The 27960-nt window shown below is 40.8% G+C and overlaps 1 pseudogene; it reads right to left on the bottom strand.

Moving 5' to 3' along the window:
- Positions 1 to 123: 123 nt before the first annotated feature.
- Positions 124 to 27199, bottom strand: LOC104099192 (protein NUCLEAR FUSION DEFECTIVE 4-like; annotated as a pseudogene).
- Positions 27200 to 27960: the final 761 nt, after the last annotated feature.

Genomic DNA, 27960 nt, shown 5'->3' with positions numbered 1-27960 from the left:
TGAAGAAAGAGAACTCTTGCTTTCCAAATTGCATAAGCGAAAGGACATCATGTTAGCAGGAAACATTTCCTATCAATCCTCACACTTGACCTCATACCCGAAACTGTACGAAAAACTTATCAATTACGATAAAACATCAGTCTTCTTTGATCTCCTGCTTGCATATATCTTTGAATATAAGCTCCTTGTTGTGATCGATAACAAGACATGTAATCCAAATCCAACGATACATGCTATAGCCATAACTATGAACACAAACCTGTAACAATGAGCACCTATATATACATGTGTTACCACCACCGACTGTCTTTGTTGCCTGAGCATCATAGAATAAACCAGCAAGCAAGCCAGAGAAGAGAAACGAGCTGAGAGGTTGGTTGAGGATAAGGATATTATAGATTAGACCATAGTACTTAGTTCAGAGGCAGTTGGAACAGTTACAGCAAGACGAACTCCATAGCAAATTCCTACGATGATAGAGCCAATGTATACTGATCCTGGCATAGCCATGGCCATAAGGATGTATCTAACTACCATTAGAATTTGGGAAGCAGCATTCCATATAGGCCTTGGTGTTGCAGCTTTCCTTCAATCACAGAAACGAAGATCAGCAAAGGAGTATCATAGAGATGATTAAGAGGCAAAAAACAACAACAACAACCGTCAATAGTGGGGTCTAGGGTAAAAAAATATATTACTCAAATCGTCAATAATATGTTCCTAGAAGAAGAGGTGAATGTTGGATCTAGAGTTTGTCGATTCAAAATGATTGTAATCTTAGTATAGGTAATTTTTATTTTTGTTTACATATCTAATATAAATTTGAGTTGAAAATAATGAGTTCAGTTGAATCCACCCCAACTTCTCTGTTTTCTCCGCCACTACATTTCTTCGGGATTTGGCTCAACTCCTGTACAGTATCTCTCCATTTCCATCGGTGCATGTCTAATTTAATGACATCTGTCATCTTTCAGATCCAAGGGCCAAATTTTTTTTAGACTAAACTATGATTAAACTACATTCTCTTATTGGGTTAGTATCAAAATTGGAAAGAGAAATCAACTATCCGAAAATCTTGCTGGGAATTTTGTTAGTTTCCTGTATTCGAATAATACATTCAAAAAATAAAAAACTAGAAATGTAGAAGAGCAGAATTATTCCGAGCCTACTGAATTCACAGTGTTATTTTCTTAAGGAACTTAATCTCCTCCTAGTACCCGAGGTTTAGGATTATTTTCTCCCAGGATAGAACAGATTACCCTCACTGGTGTAGCCGTACTTCAAATCCCAGTGACAACGAACGCAAAGAACAATAGTAAATCACACTTACTGCTTTCTTTTTCTGTTAAAACAATGTAGAAAGAAGAAGGATAAATCAGAATTTTCGTAAGGAAAATCTGAGGCAGAGTTCATATATTTATAGCCAAAAAACGTTGGGTTATACTGAAGAGTTACAACTCTTCATGTAAGGTTGCAACTCAAAATGGCTGTTTCATAAAACGACCATTTATGCAAACCGCCAAATTCAAATTATAACGGGAAAATTAAAACGGAGGAAAATTGAATTACCGTTACTATTACCGAAGTCGAGCGAGCGACGACGGCGCAAGGATTGCCTTCTTCTTAACTCTTTAAGAGCTAGAAGAAGAGCAATTGTATATATACCCATCAAAAGTCTTTTCCTCCTCCAATATGAGACAACGTCCCTTTGTCAAGTAGGGAAAATTAACATTTCATTTTCCCTCCATTTCTCATTTACCCTCTTTTAAGCTCTAAAAAGCTTAAACCCAACAAATTTCATTTTGATTGGAAAAATATTTTCTTATCAATAGAAACGATTCTTTGGCGCGAGAATAAAGAAAAACAAAATATTAAACCATTTATTTCTTCTTCACATTAACTTCAACCCCAAAAAATTATCAATGCAACCAATTGCTTACTACAAAAAAAAATATTTATTTCGTTTCCAAGAAACAAAAAAGGTGGAAGAACAAAACTGAAAACGTCCTTGTGAAAATAAAAAAGTTATGATGCCTATGAAAATATATCTCATTTGAAGGAATTTGAAATTTGGGGAGAAAAAGATTTAAGAATTTGGAGATTTGATTCATGAAAAATAATAAAAATAAAAAATTCATGAAAGGATTTAATTTGATTTTGCTGGTACCGTATCCCAATATCCAAGTAAAGGATTCTACATTTAAGGAAAGACTAAAATATAGGTACATTTAGTTTTAACCATAGTTTAGGCCTTTAGGGATTGATTTAATCTTGGCCATTGGATTTGAAAAATGACATATGCCATTAAATTAGACTTGCACAAGTGAATTTGGAGAGATTTCTATACAAGAGGGGAGCCGGATCCATTTCTTCGTTAGACTTTACCTTAACAATTACTGATATAGCAATCCTAACTAAAAGCTAATATCCCTTTCAATAGCTCAACATTGGAAAGGCAAAATCACGGTTTGAATGCAACTCAATATAACGGTTTGAATCCACTAGCTACTTATGCTAAGGCGTTACAACATGGAAACACCATTTGATATAAGCTTTTATCTAAAAATAGTCAAAAATGTCTACCATTCGTCACAAATTCTAGGGGAAGAAGGAAAAAGGAACTTAGTCCGTACCCTCAGAAAGATTCCGTGAATTTAGCATCTGAAGATTAGCACTAGTAATTAATTAACGATATCATCAAGATATGTCCAATTAGGTATGATCATCGGACCACTCTGCAAGCACGTAATTTTTGACCCGCGCAACTTTTAAAAGTAGTATTTTAAAAATATTTACTTATTTTCATTTTTATAGGATTTCAGTCAACTTTTAATTTTAATTTTAAAACATAAGTTTAAAAACACAAAAATAGTTTTATAGTATTTCTTCTCTTATTATATATCTTTTTTTTAATTTATTTAAGCTTATTAGTATTTTATAATGATAATATTTTAATTTTTACCATTACTTTAACATAATTTTTTCTATCTTTTTATAACATTTAAAAAATACCAAAAATATTTTTATTTTAATATATAGTTCACTTTAATAGTTTATTCTTATTAACTAAGATTAATTTGTATATTTTGGTAGTATTTTTTTTAATTATTTTTGTTCAATGAGAAAGAATTGAATTTGGGCCAATTGGGAGCTCATTTTCGAATTTTAATGGCCCAGCAAGACAAATGCTCATTCTCCCCAACCCATTAGCCCACTCTCCACTTAAATTCAAGATTTAATCTTAGCCATCTATTCTCCTCTAATCTAATGACCTATGTCAATTCTTACACACATATAAAATCAAATTAAACACTAATCTCTAAGGACCCTAGAAGATATAAAAGGGCAGACCCTGATTTTGCAAAAACAGAGGATGGGCGATCTCCCTCACCCTAAGTGCGCCTCCCCCTTCAGACATACGGTTACTGAAAATCACCAAACAAAAAGTTGTTTTCTTCTTCATTCATCCAGTTAACCCACCCTCTCGAAGAACCCCTCTGTCATTCTCACCCGAATAAACCCATCTCCCTTACTTAGGAACCAGCAGCGGCACCCAATTCCAAAGTTCGTAGGTCGCTAGCTCTGTTCGTTGGTCATTAGTTCCGTTTGAGTTGTCAGCGAGATTCCAGCGCCGCTGCGTTTTCTATTCGGATTCAGGCGGGTTTTAACTGTTGGGGTTCATTTGGCATCGATTCAACTATTGTAATTCCACCGGAGTTGCTTGTTAATAGAAGCTTGAAAGAACAACTTTTCACTATAGGAGAATCTGATACTTGAATTACAATGTTAGCCAAAAACTTGCCTTTACAGAAATGATAACCATGCCCTTTATGGTAGAGGGATCTTGCTTTAAATATAATTAGATATACTCAGTGGAAGACCCATGATAAACTAGCTTTTCCACAATTCCTGCCAAGATTCTCTCCTCTAGTGAGATTGTAATGGTTTTTGTCTGTGAGCTCGATCTTGACTCGAGCTCTCGATCTTGGCTTGAGCTCGATTCTGACTCGAGCTCTCGATCTTGGCTTGAGCTCGATTCTGACTCGAGCTCTCGAATTGATTCAGGGTCAATGTTGGTTGGTCTCTGGATCATAAGTTTGATAGTTTTACTTTGCATCATTGTTCGATTTGGATCCGAGCTTGATAATGATATCAAACTCGACATTCATCGGCCCCTCGGGTTCGAAGCTTGTTTGTACCGTCTTCGGAACCCATCTCGAGGTTTTACTTTGATCGATTATCTTTCGAAATCGATCAGACATACGAAGGTTGAAATCTATTTCAACTGTATACAGATAGTCCCCTCGTTTCTCAGGAAGAATGTGGTGAGAAACGATATGATTTTTCAACGGCTCGATCGGATTATAAGCTGACATTTTTATCGGGCTCGATCATGATGCACGTGATAGCTGTCCCGTTGATTTAGTCTTTCAAGATATTTAATGCATGTCAAACGGTGGTCGGCTACCGCTGATACTGAACCGCCATTGCTTAAACCTATAAATAACCATTCCTTTTATCATTTACCACTTTTACATATTCAATCTTCCAAATTTCTCAAGTCCCTTTTTGTATTCTCTGGCTTACCCACAAATCTGTGATTTCTCTTTGCCAAAAATCCCCTCTTCAATTTTACCAAATCTTTGTCACTTTCTTCTATTCCTCACCTTTGAATTCAAAAATGGCAAAAACATCACAAACCATCCTCAGAAAGAGAAGGCTTCATCTTCACAGTGTGCCGCCGATGACACACCGGCAGAACCACGGCCTGAGGAGTGCGTTCCCGGGGCGTGTGTTCTCACTTTTGATTTTAAGGTCGATAAAGGCTCATCGGTCCCTGGCCGATATGAGCCAGTATCGAGGTACATGTGTTCGATAACTGAGAAGTACCTCAAACAGCTAAAGAAAGATTGAAATTGGGATAAAAAAAGAAGTAATAATTCCTACTTCTAACGAAGATATCACCACTTATGTGAAATAGTTTTTGAATGTGTATACTTACCCTTTCACGTTAGGTCCCCTCGATTCCGTTATTATTGATTTCTGTCATCAATACCAAATAACTGTAGGCCAGGTCCATCCTTCTTTTTGGCGGATCATTATCTTGATCTGATACTTTTTGAAAAAAATCGAGGGGATGCCGTTCACCCTCGACCATCTTATTTGATTGTACCGTCCTCGACTTTTTCGAGGAAGTTTAATAAAACTTCAGCGTCGGGCTACTAAAGCTCTGTTCTCGAGCATTGACGAGGACAGGGATCGGGGATGGATGGGCAGGTTCATTCGAGTGAGGACTTCGGACCTGATTCCGACCGAAAAGATTCCATTTCCCGAGGAGTGGAATATGAAACGTAAGTGTGATCCTGCTGTTATTTCCTTCTATTTTGTTATTTCATTTCTTTTCTCATCAATACTCTTCTTTTTATGATGCAGCAGTTCCCTGGATGCTTAGAGAAATTCCCGATCTCAAGAACTGGGTACGAGCTCTTATTTCGACCTCCACATACGCCGAGCGCTCATGGCGTGATTTGTCAAAGGGTCGGTGGGAGTCCAAAAATCATGGTAAGCCCCTTTCTCGTACTCTTTGATAATTCGAACGAGATACCTTCCAAATATTAATAAAATTTTCCATATGCAGGTTTAGGCAAAGATGCGGTTTTGAGGCCCTTGTCCATCGAGGAAGAAACTTTGGCCTCTGTCCCGAAGCCAGTGAAGGAAAATAAAAGGAAAAGAGCCTCTGTTCCCGAAGATCCAAAATCGATGAAGAGGGCGGCTCGTAAGCTGAACAAGAATACCATTCCTTTGACCGTAGAATCAGTTATGCGTCTAAGGGATGAAGAGGAGGAAGAAGAAGAGAACGATAGGTCTGCTTTGGCGGCCCGAACAAAGAAGACCGTCGACGCTCCACAGGCAGCTGGATCGATGGAGGTTCATAAGGCTCCGCCTCGAACTGAGAATATATCGGAGAGAGATTCAGGTAGAGTCCCCGAATTGCTGGAGATCGAAGATGTTTCCCATCGAAGCCGACAGATGGGGGATATGTCTGAAGGGGCTCTTCCCGAATCTTTTCGAACCAAAGAGAATGCCCCAGATAACTCATTTGTTGCAGTAACAATCGAAGGCTCGCCCACCTTCCTTGCCTTTTCCGCAGGGGCAATTTGGGAAGTCCAAGCTTTGTGGTCTCTCAAATTAGATAAGCCTTATGATGGAGAGGATCCTTTTCGTGACATGTTTGTTGGCGTCGAAGACACTGCCGGTTCAAGTGACGCATCAGATCTTTTTCACGGAGTGCAGCAGGCTTTGAATCAGGTAGGCCTTAAATCATATGGCGTTACCTTTAAGTTTGCTTTTCTTTTTTGACTTCATTTCTTCTTTCTTTGCATGTCCTAGCAGTTCATCGAGAATCATGTTCTCAGTCCCGAACCGAGCTGCATCGATACGAGGCCGAGCTTCAACGGGTTACGGAGGAGAGGAACTCCTTAAAGCTCCCTTTGGGCCAAAGGGGAGAGGAAATAAAAGACCTCCAAGCTGAGTGGGCCAGGGCTCACCAAGATCAGATCGATCTATTCGAGCAGGTAATAATACTTTTAAAAGCCTATGGGCTTGATATCGGAACGATGGCTAATCTTTCGGTCTCACAGCTGCAACAGAAAATCGAGATGATCGGAAAATTCCGTGAAGAAGTTGATGTGATAAGAGCGGAGTCTTTGAAGTGGAAAGAAGGAATGGACCGCTTTGCTGTAGAGAAAAAAACTGCTCGAGCTCAATTGTCATCGGCCGAAAACCAACTTCAAAAAATGAAGGAGAAAAGCTCGGTCCAAGCAAGAGGAATAGAGGAGCTCGAGGCTCGGTTGACCTCTGTACTTGCCAAGGCCGAATCTGACGCCGAAAAGGCAAAGGCCGATGCAGATGCACTCATGGCCATCTATCAGGCCTATGCTGAAGCTGCCCAGGTCCAAGCAAGAGAGGCAACCGAGACCGCCGATAGTCGAGCACATTGGGTCACTGAACTTGCTAAGTGCCGATCTCGAAGGGAGACCCTTGAGAAGATCCATGCTCGAGGTTTCGACCTCGCTAAAGAGATAAAAAGGGCCAAAGAACTTGAAGCCGATGCTGAAGCCTTGGTTTCCGATGACGATGATGATGACAATGATGACGACGATGGGAGTAAGAGCGGATCCGAGAATGGGGGGGAACCCGATAGAGAAGAGACCGCTCCTGTGGATAACCAGGAAGCTTAGTCCTTAGATTTTACATTGTAATCAATCATGTAAAAAATTTTGTATATAAAAACATCCCTTTTTTTGCCGACTTGCTTCTGTTTTGTTTCCTGTCTTGTGAAGACTTTATTCATGCCTTAATCAAATTTGGACTTCGTAGCCTCCATAACCAAGCGAGCACTTACTCAAACTTGAAGCAATGTAGGCCTCATGCTTATTAGTTGAGTCAGTGATTCGAGCTCGAAGAAATATAGCCCGTAAGCGTAATGGTCGAGTGAGTGCTTGCTAGAACTCAAAATAAAAATAACCCGTAGGTTTAATAGTCGAGTGAATGATTCGAACTCGAAATAATGTAGCCCGTAGGCGTAATGGTCGAGTGAGTGCTTGCTCGAACTCGAAATAAAAGTAGCCCGTAAGCTTAATGGTCGAGTGAGTGCTTGCTCGAACTCGAATTAAAAGTAGCCCGCAGGCTTAGTAGTTGAGTGAATAATTCGAACTCAAAATAAAAGTATCCCGTAGGCCTAGTTTTCGAGTGAATGATTCGAACTCGAAATAATGTAGCCTGTAGGCGTAATGGTCGAGTGAGTACTTGCTCGAACTTGAAATAAAAGTAGCCTGTAGGCCTAGTAGTCGAGTATATGATTCGAACTTGAAATAATGTAACACGTAGGCGTAATGGTCGAGTGAGTGCTTGCTCGAACTCGAAATAAAAGTAGCCCGTAGGCTTAGTAGTCGAGTGAATGATTCGAACTCGAAATAATGTAGCCCTTAGGCATAATGGTCGAGTGAGTGCTTTCTCGAACTCGAAATAAAAGTAGCCCGTAGGCTTAGTAGTCAAGTGAATGATTCGAACTCGAAGTAATGTAGCCCGTAGGCATAATGGTCGAGTGAGTGCTTGCTCGAACTCAAAATAAAATAGCCCGTAGGCTTAGTAGTCGAGTGAATGATTCAAACTCGAAGTAATGTAGCCCGTAGGCGTAATGGTTGAGTGAGTGCTTGCTCAAACTCAAAATAAAAGTAGCTCGTAGGCTTAGTAGTCGAGTGAATGATTCGAACTCGAAGTAATATAGCCCGTAGGCATAATGGTCGAGTGAGTGATTGCTCGAACTTGAAATAAAAGTAGCCCGTAGGCTTAGTAGTCGAGTGAATGATTCGAACTCGAAGTAATGTGGCCTGTAGGCGTAATGGTCGAGTGAGTGCTTGCTCGAACTCGAAATAAAAGTAGCCCGTAGGCTTAGTAGTCGAGTGAATGATTCGAACTCGAAGTAAAAGTAGCTCGTAGGCTTAGTAGTCGAGTGAATGATTCAAACTCAAAATTAATGTAGCTCGTAGGCATAATGGTCGAGTGAGTACTTGCTCGAACTCGATCCTCTTTGCATAGTAAATTTTGGATATAAGATATCGGTAAAGAAGAGAGCTTTCTTTGCAAGTCATTATACATGTGTTCATGTTTTGCGTCAGGGCTCGGTCCAATTATATGAGCATGGTTCGTTTTGACCATTTGGCTCTTACAATGTTTCCTATCGAGACACTGTTTGTCATGAAATAACAAAGTAACTTCCTTTGCATCGTACTTGATAATTGTCGTTGATATGTTTGATGACGATGGTATGCCCCCCAGTATTCGAGGTTGATTGTAAAGAGGCCTCGAATACTGTTGAATTGTTCCGAGTTAGCACGATCAATGGTTGCCTTATTAAAAAACCTTGCCGAAAAACCCATTTGGGACAAAATCGGTCTAAGGAAAAAAAGAGTGCAACACGTGCTTTCAGACCTAAGGCTTCGTGTTGAATAATCCATCTTTGTTCCTGATCGAGTTCATTAATCCTCGTCTTTGGTCGAACACCTACATTGGTTAGTTTTGAAATATAATTGAATCGGGGGGGGGGGGGGGGTCGGGGGTCGTACCTTAGCAGTAGTATTATTTTAGCCGTTTATCACACCGAGCTTGTAGGATTTCCATTATAAGGCCGGTATCGATTTTTGATCGATCTCTGTTCTCGGTTGGCAACCCTTTTAATAACGGACCCAGAACCCAACTGATTGTCTTCGATTCTTATTTTGGATTGATACCGATTATGCGTATCGGCCCAAGTAATAGCTGGGTACTCGATCAGGTTATGCTTCAGCCGTCGTGAAGCCATCGAGCTTCATTCGTTTAGTCCTTGAGTGAAAGCTTGAACAACCCAATCATCTTTGACTGGAGGTAGATCCATTCATTCCATTTGGAAACGAGATACGAATTCTCTTAGCGTTTCGTTATCCTTTTGTCTTACCTTGAATAGGTTCGATTTCCTGGTCTCGACCTTTATGGCCCCAGCATCTGCTTTTACGAAAGAATCTGCAAGCAAAGCAAAAGAATCGATAGAGTTAGACGGTAAATTATGATACCATATCATTGCTCCCTTTGTCAGGGTTTCACCAATTTTTTTCAATAATACAGATTCGATCTCATCGTTCTCTAGATCGTTCCCTTTGATGGCACATGTGTAAGAGGTGACATATTCGTTGGGATCGGTCGTTCCATTATATTTAGGAATATCGGGCATGCAAAACTTCTTTGGAATCAGTTTAGGAGCCGCGCTTGGGGGGGAAAGACTTTTGCACAAATTGTTTTGAATCCAAACCTTTATCATTGGTGGAGCTCCCGGGATCTGATCGACCCTGGAGTTATATGTTTCTACTTTTTTATCGTTGGCTTCGACTCACTTTGTGAGTTCCTCGAGCAATTTAGCAATTTCGGGAGCAGTCCCCGATTCTTGTTCATTTAACTTCACTATGGCTGGCTCCGTTTTGTGGGTGATTTCTCGAGATGGATTGGGCTCCGACCTGCTTTGTAGCTGGATTTGGCTCTGCAACTGAGCTATTGCTGCCTGTTAAGCTTGCAACATTTCGAAAATCATACGCAAGCTGATGCCGTTTTCCTCGACGTTATAGGTATCTCGAGCTGCAGATCGAGTGCCTCCATGAATGCTATTTTCGGGTTCAGAATGTAGGTTCGCCTCAATGGCCACATGCGAATTGATATCTATCGGTGCTCCGATTCGAAATCCAATGGCGTTGACAAGTGATCTTTCGGTGCTGGGTGTCAAGTTATTGTTCTCATCTTGAAGACTGGCTTCGTTGTCGATCGGCGTGGCCATTTGACTGGTAGTTAGTCGTTGCTAATTCGAAATCCAAGATATTTTCGGAAACAAGCGCAAAACACAACGGTGTATTTTTGTAGATTCGTATCAAATAACCACTGTTATCCTTAGCCCCACGGTGGGCACCAAAATATTTATCCGAAAAACGAATAAAGTTGAATTTGTACGTAGTTCTAAGAATATGTGGTGTAGCTTAATACAAATCGTAAGGATAAATAAAAATATCAAGTAAAGATTGCAAAGAATGCAAAATATACAAGGTTGTAAAGAAGATGAAATTTTGGATTAAACAAGTGGAATCAGATTAAGAAGCTTGAAAGAATAACTCTTCACTATAGGAGAATGTGATGCTTAAATTACAATGTTAGCCAAAAACTTGCCTTTACAGAAATGATAACCATGTCCTTTATAGTAGAGGGATCTTGCTTTAAATATAATTAAAAATACTTAGTGGGAGACCCATGATAAACCATCTTTTTGACAATTCTTGCCAAGATTGTCTCCTCTAGTGGAATTGCAACGGCTTTTGTCTGTGAGCTCGATCTTGACTCGAGCTCTCGATCTTGGCTTGAGCTCGACTCTGACTCGAGCTCTCGATCTTGGCTTGAGCTCGATTCTGACTCGAGCTCTCGAATTGATTCGGGGTCAATGTTGGTCGGTCTCTGGATCATAAGCCTGATAGCTTTACTTTGCGTCATCGTTCGATTTGGATCCAAGCTTGATAATGATATCGAACTCGACATTGATCGGCCCCTCGGGTTCGAAACTTGTTTGTACCATCTTCGGAACCCATCTCGAGGTTTTACTTCGATCGATTATCTTTCGAACTCGATCAGACGTACGAAAGCCGAAATCTATTTCGACTGTATACGTTAGCTTCTCAATGTTATACTGTATTAATTGTTGATGCCCTCTTATGTCAACCGAAGTTTTGCTTTCCTACAAAATATTCTGTTCTTGATCCATGAAACTTTTCAATTCATTTCTGTTATCATCTTTATTGGCAAAATTATGTACTAATTTTTGGTTTCTTTACAACTGAAATGCTTAGTTTATTTATTGTACTTTTTGTTCGTTTTAGATTTCAATCATATATAGGTACGTAGTTGATGTTCATCCATGTTAGAAAGTTAGATGGTATAATGCTAAAGAAATTCATCTTCGATCATTTTGAAAAAAACGTATATACTTTGGACTACAAAATGTGCATGGATTAGCTAGAGCATCTTTTTTTAAGAACTTTAACACTTTTACTAAGGTATGAACACTTCCAATAATTTATATATATCATTGATAAATTCTATAAATTCTTGGTTTTACAATAATCTCAAATTAGCTTTAGGAAAATAATTCATGAACAATGGTAGCTTTCTTTAGGCGCGATTAATAATAAATCATCGTGACTATGGGTACGGTTCCCGTGGCATAGACATGATACATAATTCCCGTTTTGGGTGTGTATTTCATGCGACTCGACCATAACTTCAAATAATAATAAAAATTAACATGTTGTAAATCGCGGGTGCGTTTCAAGTAACGCGATTTGTACAAAAACAAACGAGTGCGCGACATCGTGACTTGTTCAAACAAATTCCATAAATAACTAAAAGCGATTAAAAAGTTAAAAATGCACAATAGGTTCTAAATATGTAATTAATCAGATAATTAGGCCAATTATTAATAGTTGAGCGACCGTGCTAAAACCACGGTATTCGGGAGTGTCTCACACCTTCTTCTGGGTTAACAGAATTCCTTACTCGGTCTTCTGTGTTCGCGGACCATAAATGGAGTCAATATTTCTCGATTAAGGATTTAAAATAAACCGGTGACTTGGGACACCATAATAATTATTCCAAGTGACGACTTTGATTAGATAAATAATCTCATTTCGATTATCTCACTTTAATTAGAAAAACTCTCTATTCCCCTATTCCCTCGAAAAAAAGGAGATGTGACACACTCTATTTCTTTAACCCTTTTTCTAATCTTTGTTATTTCTTGTTGACGATAAACTATATTATATATAAATATTGCACTCCAAGAAATCTATTAAACAGAGATCTTTATAGAACTGACTCCTCGTCACCTATATTGTTTCTTTTCAGCACTAACTTTTAACAGAGAGAGCATATGATAATCTCAACTTATATAAAGTATATAAAAGAATCAGCCAAACTATATGTCCTACCTTTAAAATGCCATTTATCTACCACAAATAAAACATTAGCTAATCTATGTCCCACCTAATTTAAATGTAACTGTTTACCTACCACAAAGAGAAATCCATATATCCAAAAGAGTTTTAAACTACTCAAAAAGAAAGATTTAAAAAAAAAAAAAAAAAGGGAGTGTGGGTAATGGAAAAACGTTGGGGGTGTTTACCGACAAAATCAAGATTAAAGGTAGAGATATTACTTGGAAAAACAGCAGAGTATATTTTTAAAAAAAGGGTACTTTTCTATATTTGAAATCTCTTCTAAACTTTCACTTTTACAACTAATATCATGCTCTTTCAATCACAAAAATGTTACTGACATGTTTACACTACCATAAATGATAAGAGTACTGTCAAATGTATTAATTATTAAACTAGTCAAATACTGGCACATTAATCAAATAAATAAAACTGGAGGAGTACTAGTGTAATTAGTAAGTTGTACGAGTAGTTTTACTTACGTATTCAGATACAGATCCAGAAAGAATTAATGCGCCCGAAAAATCCCCAAATACTGGTAAGCGACACGAAAATTGAAACATCCACATAACCCAAAGCTAACCCCATTTGTCCCAAATTATTCATCACTGCCAAACCAGTCCCAACTCCGCAAAGGAACGACACAAACAATTTATATATATATCTATCTATAAGTAAAAAACACTTAATTAAAAAATTAAATTACTAAATTACCCTTATTAAAACCTAATTACCCTATTTATAAAAACAGACGCCTGCAAATAATACAAACTCTTCGTACCCTTTCGTAACAGTCATAACCGTTCAATTCACAAACTTACACGGTTTACAATCAATTTTTACAATGGTCAGAAATTCTTTTAGACCACTTGCTCCACCATAAGAATTTTCAGCACATCACTCTATGAAAAAAATGGTCTGAGATTAACAGTAAACTACCGAATAAGATTTTGTCCATCTTTTTACTGTTTTGATGCCTCAAGAAAAGAGAGGGTAAGCAAGGAGGCAGTTTCTCAAAAGTTTTTGGTGCATATGTTACAAAGCCGAAGTTGTGCAATTTTAATAACAAAATACGTCTGTAGCGACCCAGCCGGTCGTTTTGAATGTATTAGCCCCGATCCTCTATTTACTGCTTTCTCCGTATTTGTTTCTGCTTATGTGACTTGTCGGGAGGTCTTATTTTTGGTTTCGGAGTGTTTTGAGACACTTAGTCCCTAAAACGGAAGCTTAAGTCTTAGAATTTTGACCGTAGTCTAAATTTTATGAAGACGACTCCGGAATGGAGTTCCGTCAATTCTGTTAGCTCCGTTGGGTGATTTTGGACTTAGGAGCGCGTCCGGAATGTGATTTGAAGGTCCGTAGTAGAATTGGGCTTAAAATGGCGAAAGTTGAATTTTTGGAGATTTTGACTGGAAGTGGACTTTTTGATATCAGGGTCGGATTCCGATTCCGGAAGTTGGAGTAGGTCCGTAATGTTGAATATGACTTGTGTGCAAAATTTGAGGTCAATCGGACGTGGTTTGATAGGTTTCGACATCGGTTGTAGAAATTTAAAGTTTCAAATTCATTAAATTTGGATTGGAGAGTGATTCATATTTTTGTTGTTGTTTGATGTGATTTGAAGGCTCGACTAAGTTCGTATGGTATTTTAGGACTTGAAGGTATATTTGGTTGAGATCCTGGGGGCCTCGGGTTGATTTCGGGTGCTTAGCGGATGAAATATTGGACTTAAGCAATTGCTGAAGCTTTGCTGGTTTATGGTGTTTCGCACCTGCGGTGGGAAAACCGCATGTGCGGGATCGCACATGCGATGTGAAGGGCGCAAGTGTGCTCTTGGTCAAGAAGATTTGCGAGCGCAGGTGCGAGAAGGGAGCCGCAGCTGCGCATCGGCAGATGTGGAGTGATGGTCGCAAGAGCGGTATAGGCGGCCTGGACATGGGTCGCATATGTGGAAGTCAAACCGCAGGAGCGGGCTCACAGGTGCGGCCCAATGCTTGCAGATGCGGTCCCAGCCATTTAAGTCATTTTCGCACCTGCGATTGATTTTCCGAAGGTACGGTACCGCATGTGCGGTTGAAGGCTCGCAAAAGCGAGTTTACTGGGCAGAAAAATGAGATTTCGAGGGTTGATTTCCCATTTCGATTTTTGGGAGTTGGAGAACTCGGTGTGAGGCAATTTTTCGAGATTTCTTCAAGGAGATTGTTGGGGTAAGTGGTTCTAACTCGGATTGGACTATATTTCATGAATCTTATTGCTATTTTTATCTTCTAATTAGGGATTTGAGTTGGAAAATTGGGGAAAAATGGTAGAAACTTCATAGGCTATATTTTCGAGTTTTGGAAGGTGATTTGAGGTCGGATGCGAGTAATTCTTGTACGGTTAGACTCGTGAGTGAATGAGTGTTCGTATTTTATAACTTTTGTCGGAATTCGAGACGTTGGCCCGGGGGCCGGGTTGAGCCTATTTCGGATTTTGGCTTATAATTTTTGTATTTTTCTTGTGAAATTGATTCTTTTAGCCTATATTAATTATATCGTACTACTTGTGGCTAGATTCGGGGCATGTGGAGATTGATTCGAGGGGCAAAGGCATTTCGGAGTAGGAGTTTGCGCGCTTTGAGGTAAGTAACCGTTTTAAATCTGGTCCTGAGGGTATGAAACCCTAGATTATTGGATTATGTGAGTATTTTGGAGGTGACGCACATGCTAGGTGATGGGCGTGTGGGCGTTCACCGTAGGAATTGGGACTTGATCCATTCTGTGAAGCTGTAAAGTTTAATAACTTGTTGCTAGCTATATGCTCTCCGTGTGTTATAGAAATTTGACTGCAAATCATGTTATAAATCATGCTTAGGCTATGTGATGGTACTGTTGAGACCCGCATATGTCGCTTACTTGTTGAATTACTTGCTAATTGCTTTCTTGTACTCAGTCATGGTTTTACTTGCGTATCATATCTCAACCTCTTCTTGATTCTTGTTGATACACTATGTTATCTTTATTTGGGCAGATCTTTGTAATTTCTGAGAGCCCGAGAGACTAGAGAGGTTGATGACTGAGTGAGGCCGAGGGCCTATCTGTGAGGTATTGATACTATGGCACGTGAGTTGTCCGTACGGTTCCACATATAGATACTATAGCACGTGAGTTGTCCGTGCAGCATGTGAGTTGTCCGTGTGGATATAGCGCTTGGGGTGAAAGAAGCCCCTCCGGAGTCTACACACCCCCAGTGAGCGCATGTACCTATTGAGTGTGAGTGTTGAGGGCCAAGAGCCGAGTTATTTGAGCTGTTGTGACGAGTTGAGTGACTGTTGCCCTGAGAGGCTGTACTTGCTTTTTTATTTGTTGATGCCCTTAGTTGCTATTTTTCATTGTTGTGAAATTACTGAAAGATCCTATATCTGGATTACCTGAACTTTAACTGTATAAAATTGATTGGACTTAAACTGCCGAATGTGAAAGCATGTCTATTCTTTGCTGGAATTATTGAAAATGAACTGTAATTGTATAGCTCGTCACTACTTCTCAGTTCCTTATTTATTTTTGTTACTTGCTGAGTTGGTTGTACTCATGCTACACCCTGCACTTCATGTGCAGATCCAGGTGTGTTTGATCACGGAGGTCGTTAGGCTCGTGCGCGTTCGAGTACCGGAGACTACGAGGTAGCTTCTGGCGTCCGCGGACCTTGTCTCTCCTTCTATGTTTTCTTTCTTTCCTGTATTGATACTTAGACACTATTTTTATTAGTCTGGATATCTAGATGCTCATGACTTGGTGACACCCCGATGTTTGGGGCTATCTTTCCGCATTTTATTTTGAATTCAACTCCAGTTTTATAAACATTTCTGGTATGAAAAGCTTTGAATTATCCTTTCTATGAAATATTGAAGTATTTTGAATGGTCGGCTTGCCTAGTATCATCGATATGCGCCATCACGACAAGTTAGAGTTTTGAGTCATGACAAGTTGGTATCAGAGCCTAGGTTACATAGGTCTCACGAGTCATGAGGAGGTTTAGTAGAGTCTTGCGGATCAGTACATAGACATCTGTACTTATCTTCGAGAGGCTGCCGAACTCTTTGGAAACTTCACATTCTTGAATTTTGTCGTGCGAATCTTTTGATTCTGGTAACTAAATTTCTGTTGTTCTAATTCTCTCATATATGGTGAGGATGCGTACTACGGGGCAGGATGGACAACCACCAGTACCACCAGTCAAGGCCACGAGAGGCCGAGATCGCGGTAGAGGCCGCGATAGGGGCAGAGGTGCAACTCGCACCGCAGCTAGGGCAGCACCTGTAGATCCATCAGTTATCCCAGTTCAGGAGCAGGCTCCAGTTGTGGACGAGCCTGTGGGGCCAGCTCAGGCACCACCTCTGCCTATTGTGATTCTAGGCCTTCAGGAGGCCTTAGCTCAGATCCTGACCGCGTGTACCAGTCTTGCTTAGGCGGTCTCTATTCCGGCCGCAGCAGCCACTTTTCAGGCTGGGGGAGGTGCTCAGACTCCTGCCGCCCGCACACCAGAGCAGGTGGTACAGGGATTCCAGATACCGGGGACACCACCAGCCCAGCCGGTTGCAGCTGCTCAGGACTATGTGGTTCCTGTCATACTTGATGATGAGCAGCATCGATTGGAGAGGTTTGGAAGACTCCAGCCTCCATCTTTCAGTGGTGCCGAGGGAGAGGATGCACGAGGCTTCTTGGATAGGTGCTAGAGGATACTCCATACCGTAGGTATTTTAGAGGCCAGTGGGGTCTCGTTCACTACTTTTCAGTGCTGTGGGGCTGCGTTCAGTTGGTGGGAGGCTTACGAGAGGCGTAGGTTGGTTGGCGCAGCACCCCTTACCTGGCAACATTTCTCCGGTCTATTCCTGGAGAAGTTCGTGCCTCAGTCCCGCAAAGAGGAGCTGTGCAGGCAGTTCATGCCTCAGTCCCGCAGAGCGGAGCTGCGCAGGCAGTTCGAGTAGCTTCGTCAGGGTGATATGTCCGTGACGCAGTACGAGATGAAATTTTCAGAGTTGGCTCGTCATGCTATCTGGTTGGTCCCCACAGACAGGGAGAGGATCAGGAGGTTCATATATGGCCTCACTTTTCAGCTGCGATTGCTTATGACTAGAAAGAGAGTGTCTGGTGCTACTTTAGATGAGGTTGTCAACATTGCTCGTCAGATTGAGATGGTTCACAGCCAGGAGCGAGTTGAGAGGCAGGCCAAGACGCCTCGTGGCCAGGGTGGATTTGGCGGTGTTCCTTCTGGGGGTCAGTTCCAGCACGGTAGGGGTCATCCATTCCGACATGCTCAGACGGCTCACCCAGTCCACCGTGGTGTACCATCTGGCCACGGGTCACAGATTCATCAGTAGGGCCAGTCGTCATTCAGTGCACTACCGGCGCAGAGTTCTCACCATGCCTCGTTAGCTCAGGTTTCCACGGGTAGTTCCTCTGGGCATCAGGAGTAGCAGTTCCGTCAGAGGAGGGGTTGTTTCGAGTGCGGAGATTTTGGTCACATTAAGAGAGATTTCCCTAGGTTGTTGAGTGGGGCTCCACAACAGAGTACTCGGCCGATGGCACCAGCACCAGCAACTCCACCACCCGTCCAGCCAGTTCGAGATGGGGCTCAGTCAGCTAGGGGTTGCCCGAGAAGGGGAGGCCGATCAGGGGGTGGCCAGGCCTGTTTCTATGCTCTCCCTGTCAGACCAGATGCCATTGCTTCTGATGTTATGATTACAGGTATTGTCTCAGTTTTCCACAGAGATCCCTCTGCATTATTTGACCCTGGTTTCACTTGTTCATATGTGTCTTTGTATTTCGCTCATTTTCGGGATATGCCCCGTGAGTCACTAGTTTTATTTGTTCATATATCTACTCCGGTGGGTGATACTATTATTGTGGACCGTGTATATCGGTCATGTGTGGTGACTATTGGGGGTCTGAGGACCAGAGTAGATCCATTGTTGTTTGGTATGGTCGATTTTGATGTGATTTTGGGTATGTATTGGATGTCTCCATGTCATGCTGTTCTAGATTGTCATGCTAAGACCGTGACGTTGGCGATGCCAGGGTTGCCGAGGGTTGAGTGGAGCGGCTCTATAGACTATGTTCCCAGTAGAGTGATTTCATACTTGAAGGCCCAGTGGATTGTTGAGAAGGGTTGTCTATCTTATCTGGCCTTTGTGAGGGATGTTAGTGCAGCAACCCCTGTTATTAAATCTATAGATTTTTTGGATGTGTTTCCTACAGACCTTTCGGGCATGCCACCCGACATGGATATTGATTAGGTGCCGGGCACTCAGCCCATTTCTATTCCACCGTATCGTATGGCACTGACAGAGTTGAAGGAATTGAAGGAGCAGCTTCAGGAACTCCTTGATAAGGGGTTTATTCGGCCTAGCGTGTCACCTTGGGGTGCACCAGTTCTATTTGTAAAGAAGAAGGATGGTACTATGAGAATGTGTATTGATTACAGGCAGTTGAACAAGGTCACAATCAAGAACAAGTATCCATTGCCACGTATTGATGATTTGTTTGACCAGTTTCAGGGAGCGAGGGTATTCTCCAAGATTGATTTGAGGTCAGGGTATCACCAGCTGAAGATTCGGGACTCGGATATACATAAGACAGGTTTCAGGACCCGATATGGCCATTATGAGTTCTTTGTGATGTCTTTTGGGCTGACCAACGCCCCAGCAGCGTTCATGCATTTGATGAACAGTGTGTTTCAGCCTTATCTTGGCTCGTTCATTATTGTATTCATTGATGACATACTGGTGTACTCTCGTAGCCAGGAAGAGCATGCTCAACATATGAGGATTGTGTTACAACGATTGAAGGAGGAGAAACTTTATGCAAAGTTCTCCAAGTGTGAGTTTTGGCTCAGTTCAGTGGCGTTCTTGGGGCACGTGGTGTCCAGGGAGGGTATTCAGGTAGTTCCGAAGAAGATAGAGGTGGTGTAGAGTTGGACCAGACTGTCCTCATCCATGGAGATTCATAGCTTTCTTGGGTTGGCGGGATATTACCGTCGCTTTGTGGAGGGTTTCTCATCTATTACATCGCCCTTGACCAAATTGACCCAAAAGGGTGCTCCATTCAGGTGGTCGGATGACTGCGAGGAGAGCTTTCAGAAGCTCAAGACTGCTTTGACCACGACTCCAGTTCTAGTTCTGCCATCAGCTTCTGGTTCTTACACTGTGTATTGTGATGCCTCACGGATCAGTATTAGGTGTGTTATGATGCAGGAGGGTAGAGTGATTTCTTATGCTTCGTGCCAGTGGAAGACCCATGAGAAGAACTATCCTGTCTATGACCTTGAGTTAGCAGCTATTATTCACGCCTTGAAGATTTGGCGGCACTATTTGTACGGGGTCCATTGTGAGATTTACACTGATCATCGGAGTTTGCAACATCTATTCAAACAGAAGAATCTTAATTTGCGTCAGCGGAGGTGGTTAGAGCTTCTTAAGGACTATGATATTACCATTTTGTACCATCTTGGGAAGGCCAATATGGTGGCCGATGCCTTGAGTCGCCAGGCGGAGAGTTTGGGGAGCTTAGCATATCTTCCAGTAGTAGAGAGGCCGTTGGCATTAGATGTTCAGGACTTAGCTAGCCAGTTTGTTAGATTGGATGTTTCTGAGCCGAGTCGAGTATTGGCTTGTGTGGCTTCTTGGTCTTCTCTTTATGATCGTATCAGGGAGCGTCAGTATGATGACCCCCATCTGCTTGTTCTTAAGGACACGATCCAGCACGGTGATGCTAAAGAGGTCACTATCGGGGTTGATGGTGCATTGAGGATGGAGGGCAGGCTATGTGTGACCAATGTAGATGGTTTACGAGAGTTGATTCTCCAGGAGGCTCATAGCTCGTGGTATTTTATTCACCAGGGTGCCGCGAAGATGTATCAGGACTTGAGACAGCATTACTGGTGGAGGAGAATGAAGAAGGACATAGTGGAGTATGTAGCTCGGTGCCTAAATTGCCAGCAGGTGAAGTATGAGCATCAACGACCAGGTGGGTTGCTTCATAAGTTAGAGATTCTGGAGTGGAAATGGGAGCTGATCACTATGGATTTCGTTGTTAGGCTTCCACGGACTCAGCAGAAGTTTGATGCAGTTTGGGTGATTGTGGATAGGCTGATCAAGTCAGCTCATTTCATTCTTGTGATGACTACCTATTCTTTCGAGCAGTTTGCTCGAGTGTATATCAGCAAGATCATCAGGTTTCATGGCATACCGGTATCTATCATCTCTGATAGGGGTACGCAGTTTACATCACGGTTCTAAAGGGCCATACATCATGAGTTGGATACTCGAATGGAGTTGAGCACAACATTTCACCCTCATACGGACGGACAGTCCGAGTGCACTATTCAGATATTAGAGGATATGCTCTGTGCGGGCGTGATGGAGTTTGGGGGTTCGTGGGATCAGTTCTTACCACTAGTGGAGTTTACCTACAACAACAATTATCAGTCGAGCTTCCAGATGGCACCGTATGAGGCTCTGTATGGTAGGAGGTGTAGGTCTCTAGTGGGTTGGTTTGAGCCGGGCGAGGCTAGATTATTGGGTACAAACTTGGTTCAGGATGCTCTAGAGAAGGTTAAGGTGATTCAGGATAGACTACGCACAGCCCAGTCCAGACAAAAGAGTTTTGCAGATTGGAAGGTTTACGATGTTGGGTTTATGGTTGGAGAGCGGGTCTTACTTCGGGTGTCACCCATGAAGGGTGTTATGAGGTTCGGAAAGAAGGGCAAGCTGAGCACGAGGTTTTGTCGGCCCATTTGAGGTATTGCGACGTGTTAGGAAGGTTGCTTATGAGCTTGCCTTGCCTCCCAGTCTAGCAGGAGGTCACCTAGTATTCCATGTTTCTATTCTTCGAAAGTATCACAGCGATCCGTCTCATGTGTTGGATTTCAGCTCAGTCCATTGGACAAGGATTTATCTTATGTTGAGGAATCGATGGCGATCTTGGATAGGCAGGTCCGAAAGCTGAGGTCAAAGAATATTGCTTCTGTGAAGGTTCAGTGGAGGGTCCAGCCGGTCGAGGAGGCGACTTGGGAGACCGAGCATGATATGCACAGTCGTTATCCTCATTTTTTCACCACTTCAGGTATGTCTTTATGCTCATTCGAGGACGAACTATTATTTTAAGAGGGGGAGGATGTAACGACCCAGTCGGTCATTTTGAGTGTATTATCCTCGATCCCCTATTTACTACTTTTTCTGTATCTGTTTTTGCTTATATGACTTGCTGGGAGGTCTTATTTTTGGTTTTAGAGTGTTTTGGAATACTTAGTCCCTAAAACAAAAGCTTAAGTCTTAGGACTTTGACTATAGTCGGAATTTTGTGAAGTCATCTCCGGAATGGAGTTTCGTCGGTTCCGTTAGCTCCGTTGGGTGATTTTGGACTTAGGAGCACGTCCGGAATGTGATTTGGAGGTCCGTAGTAGAATTAGGCTTGAAATGGCGAAAATCAAATTTTTGGAGATTTTGACCGGAAGTGGACTTTTTGATATCGGGGTCAGATTTCGATTCCGGAAGTTGGAGTAGGTCCTTAATGTTGAATATGACTTGTGTGCAAAATTTGAGGTCAATCGAACGTGGTTTGATAGGTTTCGACATCAGTTGTAGAAATTTGAAGTTTCAAGTTCATTAAGTTTGGATTGGAGGGTGATCTTGTTTTTGTTTTCATTTGATGTGATTTGAAGGCTAAACTAAGTTCGTATAGTGTTTTAGGACTTGTAGGTATGTTTCGTTGAGGTCCCGGAGGCTTCGGGTTGATTTCGAGTGCTTAGCGGATGAAATATTGGACTTATGAAATTGCTGAAGCTTTGCTAGTTTCTGGTGTTTCGCACCTGCGGTGGGGAAACTGCATGTGCGGGATCGCATCTGCGATATGAAGGGCGCAAAGGGGCTTTTGGTCAAGAAGGTCTGTGAGCGCAGGTGCGAGAAGGGAGCCGCAGCTGCGCATCCGCAGATGCGGAGTGATGGTCGCATGTGCGGTATGGGTGGTTTGGACAAGGGTCGCAAATGCGGAAGTCGAACCGCAGGAGCGGGCTCGCAGGTGCGGCCCAATGCTCGTTGATGCGGTCCCAGCCATTTAAGTCATTTTCGCACATACGATTGATTTTCTGCAGGTGCGGTACCACAGGTGCGGTTGAACGCTCGCAGAAGCGAGTTTATTGGGCAGAAAAATGAGATTTCAAGGGTTGATTTCCCATTTCGATTTTTGGGAGTTGGAGAACTCGTTGTGAGGCGATTCTTCGAGATTTCTTCAAGGAGATTGTTGGGGTAAGTGGTTCTAACTCGGATTGGACTTTATTTCATGAATCTATTGCTATTTTCATCTTCTAATTAGGGATTTGAGTTAGAAAATTGGGATAAAATGGTAGAAACTTCATAGACTATAATTTCGAGTTTTGGAAGGTGATTTAAGGTCGGATTCGAGTAATTCTTGTACGGGTAGACTCGTGAGTGAATGGGTGTTCGTATTTTGTGACTTTTGTCGGAATTCGGGGCATGTGGAGATTGATTCGAGGGGCAAAGGTATTGCGGAGTAGGAGTTTGCGCGGTTTGAGGTAAGTAACAATTTTAAATCTGGTCATGAGGGTATGAAATCCCGGATTATTGGATTATGTAAGTATTTTGGAGGTGACGCACATGCTAGGTGACGGGCGTGTGGGCGTGCACCGTAGGAATTGGGACTTGGTCCATTCCGTGAAACTGTAAAGTTGAATAACTTGTTGCTAGCTATATGCTCAATTTGACTGCAAATCACGTTAGAAATCACGCTTAGGCTATGTGATGGTACTATTGGGACCCGCAGAGGTCGCATACTTGTTGAATTACTTGCTAATTGTTGTCTTGTACTCAGTCATGGATTTACTTGCGTATCATATCTCAGCCTCTTCTTGATTCTTGTTGATACACTATGTTATCTTTATTTGGGCTTATCTTTTTGATTTTCGAGAGCCCGAGAGACTAGAGAGGTTGATGACTGAGTGAGGCCGAGGGCCTGTCTATGAGGTATTGATACTATGGTACGTGAGTTATCCGTACGGTTCTACATATTGATACTATAGCACGTGACTTATCCGTGCGGATATAGCGCTTGGGCTGAAAGGAGCCCCTCCGGAGTCTGCACACCCCCAGTGAGTGCAGGTACCTATTGAGTGTGAGTACTGAGGGCTGAGAGCCGAGTGATTTAAGTTGTTGTGACGAGTTGAGTGACTGTTGCCCTGAGAGGCTGTACTTGCTTTTTCATTTGTTGATGCACTTAGTTGCTATTTGTCATTGTTGTGAAATTCCTGAAAGATCCTATATCTGGATTACCTGAACTTTAACTGTATAAAACTCATTCGATTTAAACTACCGGATGTGAAAGCATGTCTATTCTTTGCTGGAATTATTGAAAATGAACTGTAATTGTATAGCTCGTTACTGCTTCTCAGTTCCTTATTTATTTCTGTTACTTGCTGAGTGGTTGTACTCATGCTACACCCTGCACTTCATGTGTAGATCCAGGTATATTTTATCACGGAGGTCGTTGGGCTCGTGCGCGATCGAGTATCGGAGACTACGAGGTAGCTACTGACGTCCACAGACCTTGTCTCTCCTTCTATGTTTTCTTTCTTTCCTGTATTGATAATTAGACACTATTTTTATTAGTCTGGATATCTAGATACTCATGACTTGGTGACACCCCGATGTTTGGGGCTATCTTTCTGCATTTTATTTTGAATTCAACTCCGGTTTTTGTAAAAATTTCTGGTATGAAAAAGCTTTGAATTATCCATTTTATGAAATATTGAAGTATTTTGAAAGGTCGGCTTGCCTAGTACCATCGATAGGCGCCATCACGACATGTTAGAGTTTTGGGTCGTGACAACGTCCCTCTCATGATTCACGATTCATGTTGGTAAAAGGTTTTCAAGTTAGGCATCATGCCAAAGGCAAACACAACTCTTTATGAGGTGACACAACCTAAAATAAATTCAAAAATTAAAAGCTTGTTCCATCTGATTTTCATTTTGTGATGATCTACGACATAATTTCAAATCAGTAAATTGAGAAGAAAGAGATAAAATAACAAGTTCTACTTTCTTAATTCTACTTCTATTTATTTATGAATTTCTACTCTTTGTAAATTTTGTAAAAATATTTATCAAAAATATTGGAATAGATGCCACAACTGTTATGATATTAAAATGCATATTAAATTTAAAAGCAACCTCTTTGATATATATGCTCATAGTAATTACTTATTCCGTACCAAATAAAATAAGTTTTAAATTAACAAATAACTATGTTACGTAAGGATTGACATTCAAGTTATGAGATAATATGAAATACTTTGTCTGCAAGGAAGATATCTAAACATTAAAACTGTTGTGCCATTATTAAATCATAAAAAATGATATTTATAATTAAAGAGTAAAGACATTATATGAAAGCATTGTCTTTTTAGAAGAAATGTGTAATATCGCAATGTCTTTAACTTGACGATGAAATGTAGTGAGCAAAGTTTGATACATAAATTTTATGAAAAAGCAACTTAGAACAATCAAAATTTTAGGATGTTTGATTTATAATTAAAAGTTAATACTAGACTTATAGCCTGTTTGGCCAAGCTAGAAAAATCTATCTATTTTTGAGAAGTACTTTTTTCAAAGGCGCATTTAAAAAAATTAGTTTTTGTGAGAAGCAGTTGTGTTTGGCTAATCAATTTAAAAAGTGCTTTTCAAAAAGTATTTTTGGGGAGACGCTACGTTTTTCTGCTTCTCAAAAAATGCTTCTGCTTCAACTCAAAAATATTTTTTTTCCTTCAAAAAGCTTAGCCAAACTCCTTAACTTTGAAGAAAAAAATATTTTTGACAAAAAAAATACACTTTTGGCCAAGAAAAAACTTGGTCAAACAGGCTATTAGTATGTAATATAATTAGAAGTACTTGAAATACAAAATATTTATTTAAATTTTGTATCTCAACTCTCGCAAAATTCTTGGTGGATATATGATCGTTTTGTATTATTTTTGATTTGTTGATTTAAGCAATGATATGAATGACAAGATAGAAACGATAGTTTTGTATCTTCCACATATTAAAGAAAGGATCTTGGAAAAGTGATACCTTATTAGATATCAAGATTAAAAGAAATAATGAGGTTATATATATTGAGTCAATATCTCATTCTTCGAGAAAGTGCTAAGTAAATTTAGTCACTTAAATATAAAAGAGGTCAGTATTTCATTTGATCCAAGTATCGATTTAATTAAGAATGATGGAAAGAGTTGTGGCTTAATTAGATTGTGTATGTAAGCGCTTTCGAAAAATATTGATCGAGTTCTTTGTTTTACTAATAAAAGTTTTGAGTTCAATACAAAAGTTTTCACATACACACGCGAGAGACTAGTATCCAAAAATCCATAGTCCTCATTGCCTCAAATATTGTATGGTCTTCTCCTGTCACAGGCACTCTCTTCTCCCCCTATTTTCATTTATCAATTCCTCCTTTTTCTCCACAATTTTGTGGTATCAGTTGCAACATTGTTGTTTTCAAAATCCAAATTCTCCGAATTTGAACGGATAAAATGCTTGACCATTATATACAAAGGAATGAACATAAGCAATGCTAATTGGATTAGAAGTATAACAACAAATATTTGCGAAATAATAATACCATGAGGCCCTGAAATGTCAAAAGCTAACAAATAATAAACCGCTATAAAAACAGCAACAACATTAATAACACCAAAATATTTCACTTCCTCTTTCTCTTCAGCTATTGTGGACGAAGGTGCAATTTCACGTAAAAACACAACTGCCGTAAGACAAACAACAAAAGGGACTATAGAAAGCAAGAGTAAAAATGTTGAAGGATCACTTGCGAAAAGAGCACAAATATAAGTAAATATAGCCGTACTTAAACCCAAACCCACATACCCTTTTAAAATCCCGAAAACTGGACCTCTGTTTTTTCGAAAATTACGAATACAGGTAACTAAAATGGTTGTGTTCATCCACGTTGTACTGTTCCCACTTCCCACCCATGCATAAGAAAATACACATAACCCAATAAGGAAGTGGTTGAATTCGACCACTAACGACAAGCCACTGAACATCGTAGCCTATGAATCCTTCTACTGAGCCAATGGGGAGAATTAGGGGAGTCGGTAATCGGTTGGAAGCTAAGCCGGCGAAGATTCTGAAGGATTTTCCGACGCCTTTAGCGACGAAGAGGTTGCTGAGTTGGAGTTGTGTTAAGGACATAAGGGATTTAAGGGCGTCGGAGTAGTTCGAGAAAGTGTAATTGTTGCCGAAAATGGATTGGACCCAAACGGCGGCGACGAAACCCAGCCATTTTCTGGCCGGAGATGGAGATTGGAGAAAAGATTTGTTGAAAGCCCATTGCGATGTTAAAGAGTGAAGTTTGTACTTTGGGGAGTCGGGGAATTGTTGAGATTTTATAATGTGAAAAAGTGAAATAAAAGGGCAAATAAAGTTTAAAATATCTTAAAAAATTAATGCAGTCAACTACGTTGGTGACTGAAAGTTTTATAGAGACACGTACTGATTGTACTTGTTGACAGTGCATCGACGCCGGCTCAGACACACAGTACTTCACCAAGTATATTGTAGGAATAAGTCATGAACAATATTCTCAACTTATGGATATTCTACATCAAGTCAAAATTGGTCAACATGCTGCTTCAAGTTCTGAGGTTAATGCTACTGCTAAGTGTGCTGGTATTGCCCCTATTCTACCCTCTTTACTTCCTGATAACTCCTTCATACACTCATGGATTCTTGACTCAGATGCTTCTGAGCACATGACCTTTGATAAATCTATCTTGTTTGACATCATAGTCCTAACTCAACCTTTAACTGTTAATCTACCAAATTCTTACAAAATCAGAGTCACTCATGCAGGAAAGGTATCCTTGTTCCCAGATATGATTTTAGACAGAGTCCTATATGTTCCTTCTTTTAAATTCAACTTGTTATCTGTTCACAAGTTTTGCTACCAATTTGGCTGTGATTTAATCTTTAGTGCTTTTCTCTGCTCACTGAGGGCCTTTCCTTGAAGAGGCCTTTGGATCTTGGTAGACTCAGTAATGGCCTATATCTTCTACGATCAAAACATTATCCCTCTGGACAATTAGTTGGTGGAGAAACTTTCTTCATCTCATCTACTGAATGTACCAGCAATAGTTCTCCTATTCAATCTATGTCTACTACTATTTATCCTTGTCAAAATGTATGGCACATTAGATTGGGACATATGCCACTTTCCAACATGAAAAATATTGCTGCTTTACCACAGTTTGCTCTTAATAAAGCTGGAGTTCCTTGTACAATTTTCCCCTGAGCTAGACAGCACAAGTTACCTTTTCCCAATAGTTGTATTTCT

The sequence above is a fragment of the Nicotiana tomentosiformis genome, chromosome 10 (assembly GCF_000390325.3).
Source record: "Nicotiana tomentosiformis chromosome 10, ASM39032v3, whole genome shotgun sequence".
Classification (NCBI taxonomy): Eukaryota; Viridiplantae; Streptophyta; class Magnoliopsida; order Solanales; family Solanaceae; genus Nicotiana; species Nicotiana tomentosiformis.
Note: the sequence above shows the minus strand (reverse complement) of the source record. Positions and strands in the feature narration are given on the sequence as shown.